The sequence below is a fragment of the Euprymna scolopes genome, chromosome 46 (assembly GCF_053919585.1).
Source record: "Euprymna scolopes isolate OS-2025 chromosome 46, ASM5391958v1, whole genome shotgun sequence".
Taxonomy (NCBI): Eukaryota; Metazoa; Mollusca; class Cephalopoda; order Sepiida; family Sepiolidae; genus Euprymna; species Euprymna scolopes.
In genome coordinates, this window is record NC_136527.1 from 164,067,113 (window position 1) to 164,082,276 (window position 15,164).

At 32.6% G+C, this 15,164-nt stretch overlaps 1 long non-coding RNA gene across 1 annotated transcript; it reads right to left on the reverse strand.

Moving 5' to 3' along the window:
- Positions 1–2,131: 2,131 nt before the first annotated feature.
- Positions 2,132–5,816, reverse strand: LOC145271360 (uncharacterized). Its single transcript, XR_013865838.1, has 2 exons — positions 4,932–5,816; positions 2,132–3,779 (listed from the first exon to the last, which is right to left on the reverse strand). It is a non-coding gene; the product is annotated as an uncharacterized LOC145271360 (long non-coding RNA).
- Between the last annotated feature and the right edge of the window lie 9,348 nt (positions 5,817–15,164).

A 15,164-nucleotide genomic window follows, 5' to 3' on the forward strand; every position in this document is an offset into this window, starting at 1 on the left:
TACCAAGATATCTGTGAACAAACACAAATAAACTTTAAGGAAAAAATAGAACTTAAAAAGAAGGTCAGCTTAAAAAAAATCTCTTATTTGGAATATATTAGATATTAGTAAATGTTTGGCATCTAGTAGTATTCTCATCCCCAGCTAAAACAGATATAAATCGAAATACAAAAGCAACATTCCTATAAAATGGATAAACATCCTTGTTCTGAAAAACCATCATTAGTTCAACATAAACAAACTCATGCTGGGGTAAAACCACATTCTTGTGAAGTTTGTGAGTATTCCTGCTCGAAAAAAGCAAGATTAGTTGAACATATGAGAATGCACACTGGGGAAAAACCACATTCTTGTGAAGTGTGTGGATATTCATGTTCTAGCAAATCAAACTTAGTAAAACATGCAAGAACTCACACTAAGGAAAAGCAACACTCTTGTGAAGTTTGTGAATATTCTTGTTTTCGAAAATCAGACTTAGTGAGACATATAAGAACTCACACTGGAGAAAAGCCACATTGTTGTGAAGTTTGTGGGTATTCGTGTTCCGACAAATACAGCTTGGTAATACATATAAGAACTCACACTGGGGAAAAAACACATTCTTGCGAATTGTGCGGGTATTCTTGTTCTCAAAAAACATTGTTAGTGAGACATATGAGAATTCACACTGGGGAAAAGCCACATTGTTGTGAAGTTTGTGGATATTCTTGTTCTCTAAAATACAGTTTAGTGAAACACATGAGAACTCACACTGGGGAAAAGCCACATACATGTAAGGTGTGTGGATATTCTTTTTCTCAAAAATCAAATTTATTAACACATATGAGAACGCACACTGCTGCGAGAAGATTGGCAAAGAGTATGCCCACCATGTGAGGAAGATCTGCAAAATACAGCTTACAAATAAAAATAAAATAACTGTCATCAACCTGTTTGCCATGCCAGTGATAACATACAGCTTTGGTATCATTGACTGGCCACAAAAATACATCAACCGACTAGATGTAAAACATGGAAGCTACTAATACTTCATAAAATAATATATAGAAATTAGTATCTACCAAGACTGTATTTGCGCAGGGAAGAAGGAGGACTAGGGCTCTCAGAGATCAACCACCAACATAGGGCAACAATAGTGAGTACAGGCCAGTATCTGCGAAGCTCCCAGAACCACATCCTCAGACATCAAGAGACAAGAGCCAGCAGAACAACATCAGTCACGCAGCTGGCCAAACATTTTGGTCAGAGCTGTCTTGCAGATGAGCCTGAAACACTAAACAAGCCTGTCATAGAAATAGCAAAAAAGAGCCAGCAGAAATATACTGAGATCTTCCAAAACAGGAACTTTGAAGAGTGGGACCAACATCAGCGTGCAAAGTATTTGGGGGGAGGGGGCTTTCCCAGGAATACATAGACAAAGAAAGTTTCTTGGAGTGGCTCAAAAGGGGATCCTTCCACCACGAAGAGTTATAATGGCTATTCAAGATCAGGAATTGATGACCAAATTCAAGCAAAAAATTTTCATAGTAAAAGGATGTTTCACCAGATTGGTTATTGATAAATGCTGTTTCACTAGATTGGTTATTAATAAAGGCTGTTTCCCCAGATTGGTTATTAATAAAGACTGTCCCACCAGATTGCTTATTGATACAGATGTCACAGAATATAAAAATGTAGTACAAATTTCATAGGCACAACGAGTGAAACACTATACTATTAAACAATACAGGTTAATCTACCGTCTCACTAGTAAACATTGTTGTATTTTGTGATTGCAGGGCAGTGGTTTCCAAAGCATGAGGACACTGCGATTGTTAGATGGTATTCAATATGAAATATTTCGAGAAAGGGAAATGTTACAAAATAAATTATAACAGTAATAATTTAATTCAGAAAAATAAAGAATGTTGCAATGCAAATTAATCTTAATAAAAGTCGTTCAAATAGTTTGTAAAGCTGGGAATTAAAATACAGTTCACAATAAACGATACGATGACCTGATTGATGACGTAAGAGAATGAACAAAGAAAGATATTTTGTTTCTGTGATCAAATGGATTTATTATAAACGGTGTAAAATACAAAGAGAATTGAGTGCAACTGAGACAGAAGTCAGACATGGAATAAAGCTGAATATGAAAATATAACGTGCTTTTATAGTGTTACGTTCAGAGGGAGATGCATTTATTCTGCATGACAACATCCAAGACAGTGGGCGTACGTTATTAGTATCGGTTGTGAACAGTGTTAATATGTGTACACACCCGCACACAGAAAACCACAGTTGCTGTATATAAACAAAAAACGAGAGAAAACTATACATACATCAAGAGACATTTACATGAACTGTTAGTAGGAACCGTTTGGGATGAAGAAGCAGTTGATTAACAAGATCATTATTGATTTTTGTAGAAGACGACAGACAAATCTAAGCATTGATTGGATTAATTACCAATACACATGTGTTTTTATATTGATGTCAACATCCTAAAATCAATCGTTAAAATCGACACCTTATTGCCTATATAGTAATATACATATACTACAACACACGCTCCTCTGGCCTGCTTCTATACAGATCTCTGAACAATTTACGTCTAAATGGTACTTTAAAATAAGAAGAAACCGAATGCAGGGGGAACTGTTTGGGATGAAGAAGCAGTTGATTAACAAGATCATTATTGATGTTTGTAGAAGACGAGAGACAAATCCAAGCATTTATTGAATTAATCACCAAAACAGGTTTTTATATTGAATAATAGCAACATCCTAAAAGGAATCGTCAAAACTGACACTCTAGTGCCTGGAGATAAATTGGCTATTGAATAAATGCTCGAGTGCTTGCAATCTGAACCAAAATATTCTAAAATATTGAATAAATGCGCGAGTGCTTACAAGTTACCGCCAAAGAACCAAAACAAAAAATCAGCTGTCCGCTATTACATCTTAATATTTACTATTTGCTTTAATAAGAAAACATTTCAACTATTTATTTGTGAAATTTAATAGTTTTAAGATGACATGTTCAGACAATATTTGTGAAATTTAATAGTTTTAAGATGACATGTTTAGCCAATATTTGTGAAATTTAATAGTTTTAAGATGACATGTTCAGACAATATTTGTGAAATCTAATAGTTTTAAGATGACATGTTTAGCCAATATTTGTGAAATTTATAGTTTTAAGATGACATGTTCAGACAATATTTGTGAAATTTAATAGTTTTAAGATGACATGTTCAGCCAATATTTGTGAAATTTAATAGTTTTAAGATGACATGTTCAGCCAATATTTGTGAAATTTAATAGTTTTAAGATGACATGTTTAGCCAATATTTGTGAAATTTAATAGTTTTAAGATGACATGTTCAGACAATATTTGTGAAATTTAATAGTTTTAAGATGACATGTTTAGCCAATATCGCCAACATAAAGTGTCAGTCACATACTTTCATTAATTACCTTTACAAACCGACAACAGAAATAAAGCAAAAGCGTCATCAACTCTTACACAATACTATTTATTATTTGCCTTAATAAAACACATTTAAACGATTCATTTAATGTTTTTAACATGGCATTTTCAGTCAGGATATAATTAAAATGGAGGTATTTAATTAAAAATAATCTAGTCGTGTGTAATCGGGTTGTAATGAATCGAATATCCAAGTAATGTAATTTAATTTTCTAATGAGGAATAATATTTTAACTTATAACTTCATCATATTCAGCCAATATCACCAACATAAAAAAGTCAGTCATATGCTTTTCACGGATTACCTAACACTTTCTTCTCATTTGCTTTTCACGGATTACCTAACACTTTCTTCTCATTTGCTTTTCACGGATTACCTAACACTTTCTTCTCATTTGCTTTTCACGGATTACCTAACACTTTCTTCTCATTTGCTTTTCACGGATTACCTAACACTTTCTTCTCATTTGCTTTTCACGGATCACCTAACACTTTCTTCTCATTTGCTTTTCACGGATTACCTTACACTTTCTTCTCATTTGCTTTTCACGGATTACCTTACACTTTCTTCTCATTTGCTTTTCACGGATTACCTTACACTTTCTTCTCATTTGCTTTTCACGGATTACCTTACACTTTCTTCTCATTTGCTTTTCACGGATTACCTAACACTTTCTTCTCATTTGCTTTTCACGGATTACCTTACACTTTCTTCTCATTTGCTTTTCACGGAATACCTAACACTTTCTTCTCATATGCTTTTCACGGATTACCTAACACTTTCTTCTCATTTGCTTTTCACGGATTACCTTACACTTTCTTCTCATTTGCTTTTCACGGATTACCTTACACTTTCTTCTCATTTGCTTTTCACGGAATACCTAACACTTTCTTCTCATATGCTTTTCACGGATTACCTAACACTTTCTTCTCATTTGCTTTTCACGGATTACCTAACACTTTCTTCTCATTTGCTTTTCACGGATTACCTAACACTTTCTTCTCATATGCTTTTCACGGATTACCTTACACTTTCTTCTCATTTGCTTTTCACGGATTACCTAACACTTTCTTCTCATTTGCTTTTCACGGAATACCTAACACTTTCTTCTCATATGCTTTTCACGGATTACCTTACACTTTCTTCTCATTTGCTTTTCACGGATTACCTAACACTTTCTTCTCATATGCTTTTCACGGATTACCTAACACTTTCTTCTCATTTGCTTTTCACGGATTACCTTACACTTTCTTCTCATTTGCTTTTCACGGATTACCTAACACTTTCTTCTCATTTGCTTTTCACGGATTACCTTACACTTTCTTCTCATTTGCTTTTCACGGAATACCTAACACTTTCCTCTCATATGCTTTTCACGGATTACCTAACACTTTCTTCTCATTTGCTTTTCACGGATTACCTAACACTTTCTTCTCATTTGCTTTTCACGGATTACCTAACACTTTCTTCTCATTTGCTAAATATCCAAGTAATCATACATAAATTTATTATTAAACTTAATTCTCAAATGCTAATATCACCAACATGAAGAGGCAGTCATATGCTTTTCACGGATTACATAACTCTTCATTCTCAAATGCCAAATATTTATAGTATCAAATAATAATAAAGATAAATAGAATGATGATTAGACAAACACGATAATAAATCTAAGCATTGTCTTCTTACTCGTATTTATTATTATGACTATTACTAATAAGAGTCAGTTATATGCTTTTCGTGAATTACCTGAAACTTTCTTCTCAAATGTTTAATATTCAAATTAGCATGAAAATAAATACTTTACCAATAAACAGAATGCTGATAAGACCAAAACGATAAGAAATTCAAGTATTGTTTGGATTAATAATAAAATCATATATGATACATATAAACCGTTCTTCTAAAATACTAACTATTCAAATTAACATGAAAATAAAAAAGAAATCTATTATTTACAAAGAGGCAGAATGCTGATTAGAACAGAAATATCTAATAAATCCAAGCATTGTTTTGATTAATTAAAAAATCATATGATAATGTACCTTATTTGTGTCTATTACGACGATGCTTTAATTTTCTACTGGCAATAAATTTGCTATTCACAAAATGTAAAAGTTCGAACAACCTAAGAACAAAACAAAAAGTCAACTATTTATTAAAAACCTTGTAGAAGATATTGTCTGTAAATGAAGTAATGGAGAATACAACTCCATGCAATATTTCAAACGGACATCTTACTACCTGTACTCTGTTGCCTAATGTGTATACATTAAACAATAGCAATCCATGGTGTTAACATGTTAAAAGCAATATTCAAAACGGACATCTTCCTGTCTGTACTCTGAAGAATCAACTGTTCACTCTATTGACTCCCTATGAAATGATGAAAATGTCTTGGGGTAAAAGAGAGTACAACTCTTGAGCATCGGCTGATAAGAAATAATGTTCAGTGAGAATATATTAATATAATATAATGATTTAATCAAATTATTATATCGGAAATATCACTTAAAATAAATGCCATCCATCAACTAGCAAAAGATGCCTTTTCGTATTTGTCACGTGACTACATCAATAAATTTCACACGAACAGTCATGAAAATGCTGTCCCTACATTAAATCATTTACCAATATACAATGCAATGACAATTTATACTTAACGTGAAAGAAATGTAGTTTTCGCTTAAAAGAATCCTCGGATTAAAATCATCTCATTGAGAATCGTGCTGCAGATAAACTCTGATTATCTACGAATGACTTGAAAACAAATTGCACTAGCAAAAACATAATTCGATTATTGTGGTAGTGGCAACTGTTTTAGTTGAAAATATTAAAAATTAGGCAAAAGTCCAAACTGTATCAAAGATTTTTGTAGATAAACCATATTATATGTTGTGTGTTTACTGTTCATGAATATTATTAAAAAATATTAAAATTTTATAAATATTATGTACCCAACATATTGGATAAAAAAATCGGGGTTTTATTACTGTATAGATTCGAAAAAGTTGTCAAAAAACAAATATATAACAAATAAATATTATCAAAGGCAAGATAAGTTACTTTTCTACCAAATTGGATATATTTTTCGTGTTTTTATTCAATGTAACATTTATTCAGCTCGAGGAGCATACAGTGTTTACCGATTTATTGGAAAATTCAAAATGGCCCCCGACTCTCTCTTAAACACAGTAAGTTTGGGAAACGTTGTTATAAATAAAAAAAAAACTAGACGAAATACTGTTAGTAATTCGCTCAATATATGTTACCGTGACATAGGTTGACATATATTCGGTGGGTTTTTAATAGCATTTTGTCGAGTTTATTATTTATGATACCTTTCCCAAATTTACCGTGTTAAAGAGAGAGTCAGGCGCAATTTTGAATTGTGTGTGTGCGTGCTACTGCGCACAGGTTGCTGTGTGTATGTGTGCTTGATCTAAACAAAGTGAATTTGGCAGGTGTTAACTATATACTAGTGTTTGGACGTGCCATGAAGATCAGGAAGGTTCTATAATTCCTTCCTTCAGCATACATAATATTCTACACTGAATTGATTTTAAGTCAGGCGGCGGTTTCTTCTTGATACTCTGGCTATTGGATGACAGTCAGGGGTTGGATTAGAAAAAAAGAGAAGGATAAATATTATTCACAAACAGTAAGGGGTTGGATTAGAAAACAGAGAAGGATAAATATTATTCACAAACAGTAAGGGGTTGGATTAGAAAAAAGAGAAGGATAAATATTATTCACAAACAGTAAGATGTTGGATTAGAAAAAAGAGAGGGATAATTATTATTCACAAACAGTAAGGGGTTGGATTAGAAAAAAGAGAAGGATAATTATTATTCACAAACAGCAAGGGGTTGGATTAGAAAAAAGAGAAGGATAAATATTATTCACAAAAAGGGATTGGATTAGAAAAACAAAACAGAAAGATAAACATTATTCACAAACAGTAAGGGGTGGGAGTGAGTAGTTTTAATTTCGAAATTTGGCGTAAAAAATCATACCAAGGTATGAAATCACATCACATGTTTGTATGAAGGGTAGCTTGACATTAGTTATTCTCTATTATTTAGGTGGAGGGATGCTACACAATGTCCTAGATTAGTGGACGAATGAAAACTGTTTACTATGAAAACCTCCTTACTTGGTGAGATAGTTAAGTCACGCTTTTAACATTGTCCGAGTGAATAAAATTTTTGGAAACTCCCTGTGTCAACGAGTATATTGACAGATTTACCCTTGATTTTCCCATATAAAGTCGAGCGAGTAAGTCACTCCGAGAAGTTATATGTCTGAAGAGAAGAACTTATCGGGATTGATAACATTAGCAGCGGCAGCTGTATGCGATTTATAGACTTCTTACAATTTTTGCATGTAGAGATCTGAACAGGACAATTACTCCTTTTATGTCTCTGATTTCCAAAAAAGAAACATTGTTGCCGTGAAACCGTTGCTACTGAATGTTCTCCATCTTTAATCTGAATCTCATCGCTCCGAATAGTCACATTTACCGAGGAGCAATATTGAGAGTGGGACGCTAATTGTTTTTAAGGTGTCTCCAGTGTGGGCGCTCGCCGCTTGATCGTAAGCAGTTTTCAAATCTAGTCTTATTTTCTAAGAGTCTTTGTCGAATATGATTGGATGAAATGCCGTTGATAAATGCGTCTCGGAGATATTCATCTCTAGCCAATATTTCTATAATTGCTCGGAACTCGCAGTTCTTAGTATTTCTCATAAACCTAGATGTACTGGACTACGTTTCGTCGAATAGCCAGTATGTGCCTTCAAAAAATACTATTTTGGGGCTGGACGAAGACTTTTTCTAAAACATCTATAGCTGTACTGTAGTTGTTGGTGTCCGAGATGTGTTAGTGAGGTTAAGTTTATTAGTAATTTCAATTTAAGCCTGTTTGATAGTTGCGTTTCACTGGCCGCATCCAAGAATGTATCGAAGTACGTTTCCAATGTCGCCGGATGTCTGTAGAGTCGGATTTGATCTGATCGTTCGGGTTCGACATCGTTCAGGCGTTCGGTATATTATATTTGTTAGCAAATTAAACTGTTATGAAATAGTAAAGAAAGAGGCCTGAGGAGATTGGACAGAAAAAAAAGACAAGAATAGCTGAAATAAATGTTTAAAATGTAATTAAATTGATTTCGTGGTTGAAGAAATAAAGTAACACAAACAGATGTACTTCTCTCCTGTCGGATGGCAGAATGAGGAAGGGAAAGAGAAAGAAAAAAATTTCATTTGTAGAAGGCCCAGTTATATACATGTGGCATTGATTTGCATAAGAGGAGAGAAACCGTTATGAAAAGGACGAGTTGAAAGCACAACGGCAGTTTTTGTTTCGACAGCTGAAGAGAACGGACGGTGGAAAGTTTCAGTTGAATTTAGTCGTCGGAAAGCAAGAGTTTGAACAAATATATATTTTTTTCATTTAATTTTTCTTTTCTCTTCTATTTCATATGGATACATTTTATTAAACGTTGGTTTTCTTTCTAGACATGCATATCTGGTAGATGAAAACTAGCAGTGTGGAGAGGCTTACTTTATCGAATACACATAATACAAATGTATTTAATTACAGTAAGCTTTATTCTGCTAACAAATATACATACGTATTTACAACCGTTAGCGTCTAATATGATAACTTTTATTCGAGCAGAAAAAAATAAAAGGATGAAATAAAAAGAATGGGGTAAAGAATAAAATAGAAAAGTTTTAAAACGAAGGAGAGATTTTATTTGAAAAAGTTGCAAATTTTCCCCTTTGCAAGTATTAAAATACAAAAACAAAGAACGCCAGATAACAAAATATAATTAAAAAAAAACGCGTGTTCTTATATTAAAAATGTCACATCAATGAACGAATACAGTATTTTAAAATTCAAATAGGAGTACCTCCTGTTTCTTATATTGAAAATGTCGCATCAACGAACGAATACAGTATTTCAAAATTCAAATACGAACGCATACAAACCACTCTTTCAAATACAGTAAATTTTAGGGAAAGTGTCACAAAATTGATGGCAGACAGCACATGTACATTTTTTCTCAATTTAAAGTCTTTGAAATCACTTTCCATCAAAATACGCGCATAAAGTTGCCGCATAAATAAAGTTTGCAGAAGTTCGTCTCATTGCAACCGGGTATTCTTTTGCCGGAGTATACTTCTTTAGAGGAAAGCCTCAGGGAAATCCTCGCCCACAGGTAATGAAACGCGTCCAATCTCCACGCCGCTGGATCCAAAAGAGGCCGATTTTCACGTTGGAACCAGTGACGTCATTATCAGGGAGCTAGCATTGCCTGTTTATTCAAATTAAAGGAAGTTTCGGACGAACCCAAGTTCACTAAAAGATACAGGAAATCAAATATAAGAACCAGAATCTAAAAAATATGATAAATGTATACAGAAGGATGCACCATTGTTGAAAATTCCAACACAAAACTCGAAACATTCTGTTCAATGTCTTAGTTTGTTAATTTCGTTAAGAAGACAAAAGTAGTCGCATCTTAACGCTGTGCCAGCGACAATTTACAATTTCTTCTTCCTCTTCTTCTTCTTCTTCTTCTTATTATTATTATTATTATTATCATTATTGATTTATTTTTCATTTTTGTGTGGTTTCGACTTCTGATTTTGAGTTTCTCAAAATCGATTTATTCATGATTAATTCCTAAAAACTTCGGCTATAATTCTTTTTTAGTTTTATCCTCTTTATAGGTTTAGTGAAAATGTCAGTTATATAATTGTCAGACAACACCTCCACATATTGGTAGGCGTCGACGAGTAACTTCTCGACGCCTACCAACACCTACCCATGTTGGTAGGGGTTAATGAGCCACTTCTCGACGCCTACCAACACCTACCCATGTTGGTAGGCGTTGACGAGCCACTTTGCGACGCCAACCAACATTTACCCATTTATTCATGAAAATCGATTTATTCATGATTAAATTCCAGAAACTTCGGCTATAAAATGTGTTAATTTTATCCTCTTTAGAGGTTTAGTGAAAATGTTGGTTATTTTATTGTCAGATGTTCCAAATCTAAGAGAATATTTTTTTTACTTATTTCATCCCTTATGAAATGATATCTGCTTTCAATATTTCATCAATGCTTTGATGAATCATAGAATTATTTGCTAAGATGCTACTCTGATTGTCAGAATGAATTACTGTTTTTTACTTAGATCTGGTTCTAAGATAGATTTTAGACGGATGCTTAGAAATTGCCTCCTAAGCTGAATGTGTAAATGCCACAAACTCTGCCTCACACGTAGAAATCTATTGTTATTTAGTTCTCCAGGAGATCATATGTCCAGTCTTTGAAAGTCTACAACAATACCCCGTTATACTTTTTCGATCCTGTTACTCCAACCAAATCTGAAAATCCTTGTAAATTTAGGGGATATGTCGACTTTTTAAATATTAAAGATTGTTCCTTGGTTCCTTTTAGATAACGAATGACTTGTTTTGCATGGGTTAAGTCTGTTATGGTCGGTTTTTATGAGTTTATTTATACCAATATCGGCGGGAGTTATAGTCGATTTGAAATCTTGCATTCTGAACTTGAGCCGACTTTTTTCAATGTACCATGTTTGGTTCATTGTTATAGTTTCATTTTCACAGATAAACTTAATGCAGAAGAACCATGACTATCATGCAAGATCGGCCATTTTAAATTTTTTATTTAATATATTTTAACATCTTTTAAAGTGTTGTCACAATTTGAGGTGAGTAATATATCGTCAACCCAAATAAACAAAATCAATAATTTATTACCTATATGTTTAGCATACATGCAGGTGTCTACAGGATGTTGCTTGAATCTGTGTTCTATTAAACAATTATGGAGTTTTAAATACCAATTGTGAGCATGTTGTCTTAGTCCATATAACGATTTTTTCAGTTTCCATACGAATTTTTTTCATTTTAAATCAATTTGGCAGGGGTAAATATAAATCTCAGTCAATTGAAGCATTTAAATGTAGCATATTTTACATTCATTTAATATATTTTTTAATTGTATTGGGCGACAAATTGTAATAAAATTCTCCAACCAAATCTGAAAATCCTTGTAAATTTAGGGGATATGTCGACTTTTTAAATATTAAAGATTGTTCCTTGGTTCCTTTTAGATAAGGAATGACTTTTTGCATGGTTTAAGTCCGTTATGGTCGGTTTTTATGAGTTTATTTATACCAATATCAACGGGAGTTATACGTGGTTCGAAATCTTGAATTCTGAACTTGAGCATATTTTTTTCAATGTCTTAGTCCATATAACGATTTTTTCAGTTTCCATACGGATTTTTTCATTTTAAATCAATTTGGCTGGGGTAAATATAAATCTCACAGCCACTTGAAGCATTTAAAAGTAGCATATTTTACATTCATTTGATGTATTTTTAATTGTATTGAGTGGCAAATTGTAATAAAATTCTAATTGTCGCTAAATTTGTCGTTAGTAAAAACGTGGCAAAATATTCCACTCCAAAAATTTGTAAAAAAAACTTTTGCAACAAATCTTGCTTTAAAAGTTTCACTGCCAAAGGATGTGATTTTTTTGGAGAAACCCAGCGAGAAGAAATTATATTCTTATCTGTTGTTTTTGCCAAGATTTCATATGTATTACTTTCAGATAAAGCTTTTAAATCTGCTTATCCTGTCTTGACAGAGTTCAGAATAATTCAAACCCAAGAATATAGTTAAAAATTTCGCCTTTATTATTTTTAGTGATATATTTTTGTATCGCATCATTTTTTAGTGATATATTTTTGCATTGCATCAAGACTATATCATTTATTTGACTACCGTCAGCCAGTTCGACAAAATGACTCTGTGGATTACAGTTTAAATCCAAATAAATAAAATTAGATTCCTTGGTAATAACATGCGCTATAGCGCCCGTCTACAAGAAGATTTTTACCCTTTTGTAGTATTTTCAAAGTTATATATGATTAGAAATGTATGCTCTTCATCAATGTTCTCAAGGTTTTTGATGGAGTCCTTTTCTGAGCTTTTATATCGACATTGAAAACTTTTGGGATTAGGTCTTCCACAATTATAGCAAATTACTTTTGGGGAAGACATTGTGATGAGAGGTGTAATTTGGTTGCGTCGGTTTTCAAGAAGCATTTTTAAACTTCATGATATTGCTTATTATTGTCCACATGCATCCGATTCGTCTCCTTGTAACTACACAATGCCGCTTTAAATTCACTGAAAGTAATGGGCTTTTCTTTTCTCGTTATAACTTATATCACCCAAGCATGGAATCAGTTCTGCTGAAACAGTCGCTTTCTTTTCGAGAAAATCGGGGTCGTTAGGATTTTCTGGTGGAGATTGTATAACTTTGTGTAGTTTTCGTATCATTAAATACCACATACATTTCACATGCTCGCAATTGGAATTTATATTCTGATCCGTCAAAGCAAAGCGCGGCTGGGCCCATAACCTGTTAAGTGTTGAGACATTATGTTGAACAAAAATGGCGGCAGTAAATCAAATGTTGTCACGATTTCGAGTGTTAATTCTTAGTAACAAAGATGATTTCGAGTGTTAATTTCACATACTCGCAATTGGAATTTAGATTCGAGTGTTAATTCTTTATGATAACGTTTGGAGCTTCTGGTTGGTTGATTGTCATAACGATGGGCATAAAAATGATTGTCGACGTCATTGGAATCATACTTTCAGCAGTAATCAAAACATTTTAACATTTTATGAAAGAGTTCCTATACAGTATGGTATCATGAGGGTAACTAATATTTATTAAATGTATACATGTTGTTTTTAAGTAATCACATGGCATTATACATATTTGAAATATTCTAGTTTTATTAGTTCGAATATATTAAGAGTCTCTAACTTGGGTAATATTCGAACACAGAAAAAATAATGAAATAAAAAATTAATAATCTGTCCACAGTTGACCAAACTATGATTAAAATATTAAAATACAATAGATACAATAGATTTCATGAAAGATTCCTATACCAAATTGGTATCATGAGGGTAACTAATATTTATTAAATGTATATAAATACACACTACATTTATTTACTAAAAATTTAAAAAATATTATTTCATGGAAGATTTGTTATACATTATATTATGAGGTTAACCAATATTTATTAACTGTATACAAATACACACTACATATATTATAGTTTATCTTCAAAAAGATTTGATACAGCTTGGTTTTGCAAAGATACTGTCTAATTTACATGTTTTCCTCGGGACATTTGACAGAACAAATATATTACTTTCTCCCAAGTATACCTTTTCAAATGCACTCGAAGATGGTAAGAGTAGCTATGTAGCACTTGATTTTTTATCAGATGGATTAATATTCGAGGGATATTTTTGGCCCGAAACAGCTGTTCTTCATGTTAAATACAGGTTATCATTATATTGTATATTGGTAAACGACATTTAAAACGCTGTATATATTCTCCATGAATTTTAAATTTATTATCCGATGCTCACGCATTGTAAGATACTAAATCTGATAGAAAAGGTATTTAATTCTTTTGGCAGTTTTGACTGAAGTTGTAAGCATGATTGCTTTAATTGATTAGCAAATTTTTGCAAACCAAGCGAGTACAGAAAATACGCTGTTTATTTCCAAAAGAAAATCTGATTTACCGCCAGGCAAAAGATATAAGCTGTCTATTTAGAAAAAAATATCCCCGTTTTTGTTTGACGTCAATTAATGTAGCCTGGTGACTAATCAATAACGCAACATCCATCAGAAACGACAGTTTTGTTAGTTGATGGATGGTCGTTATTTAAAGTGATATTTTTCATGTGAGGATTTTGATATATTCTTCTTATGTCATCATTCGATGACAAGCGTTTTATTTTCCTTTACTTCAACGTATTTGCAGGCAGCATCCTTTCCTATCCATTTAACACAACAAATGATTATTTTTGTTACGTTCTGCTGCTGGTCTTTGCTCAGGTTGTAAGCACTCTCGCATTTATTGAGTAGCAGATTTATCATTTATTTATTGAGTAGCAGATTTATCATTTATTTATTGAGTAGCAGATTTATCATTTATTTATTGAGTAGCAGATGTATCATTTATTTATTGAGTAGCAGATTTATCATTTATTTATTGAGTAGCAGATTTATCATTTATTTATTGAGTAGCAGATGTATCATTTATTTATTGAGTAGCAGATTTATCATTTATTTATTGAGGAGCAGATTTATCATTTATTTATTGAGTAGCAGATTTATCATTTATTTATTGAGCAGCAGATTTATCATTTATTTATTGAGTAGCAGATTTATCATTTATTTATTGAGTAGCAGATGTATCATTTATTTATTGAGTAGCAGATTTATCATTTATTTATTGAGTAGCAGATTTATCATTGGGATAAAAGCGTACAGGAAATGAAAATGAATTATGAAATCCATTTGATGATATTGAAATCATAAATAAAACGTATAGTACTACAATATATGTCAGGTTGTAACGTGCCTTTGTAATATGTTCATGCAAATGTGTCTCTTGATGTATGTAGGATGTTCGATTTTCTGTTTTGTATGGTCGACCAACATCGTTTTTAGAAAGTCTAAATTGTAGAGACAGAATATCCTTCCGTGTTCACTGGTCAACCATGACTCTAATCACAGTATTATATTACTTCACTGTGGA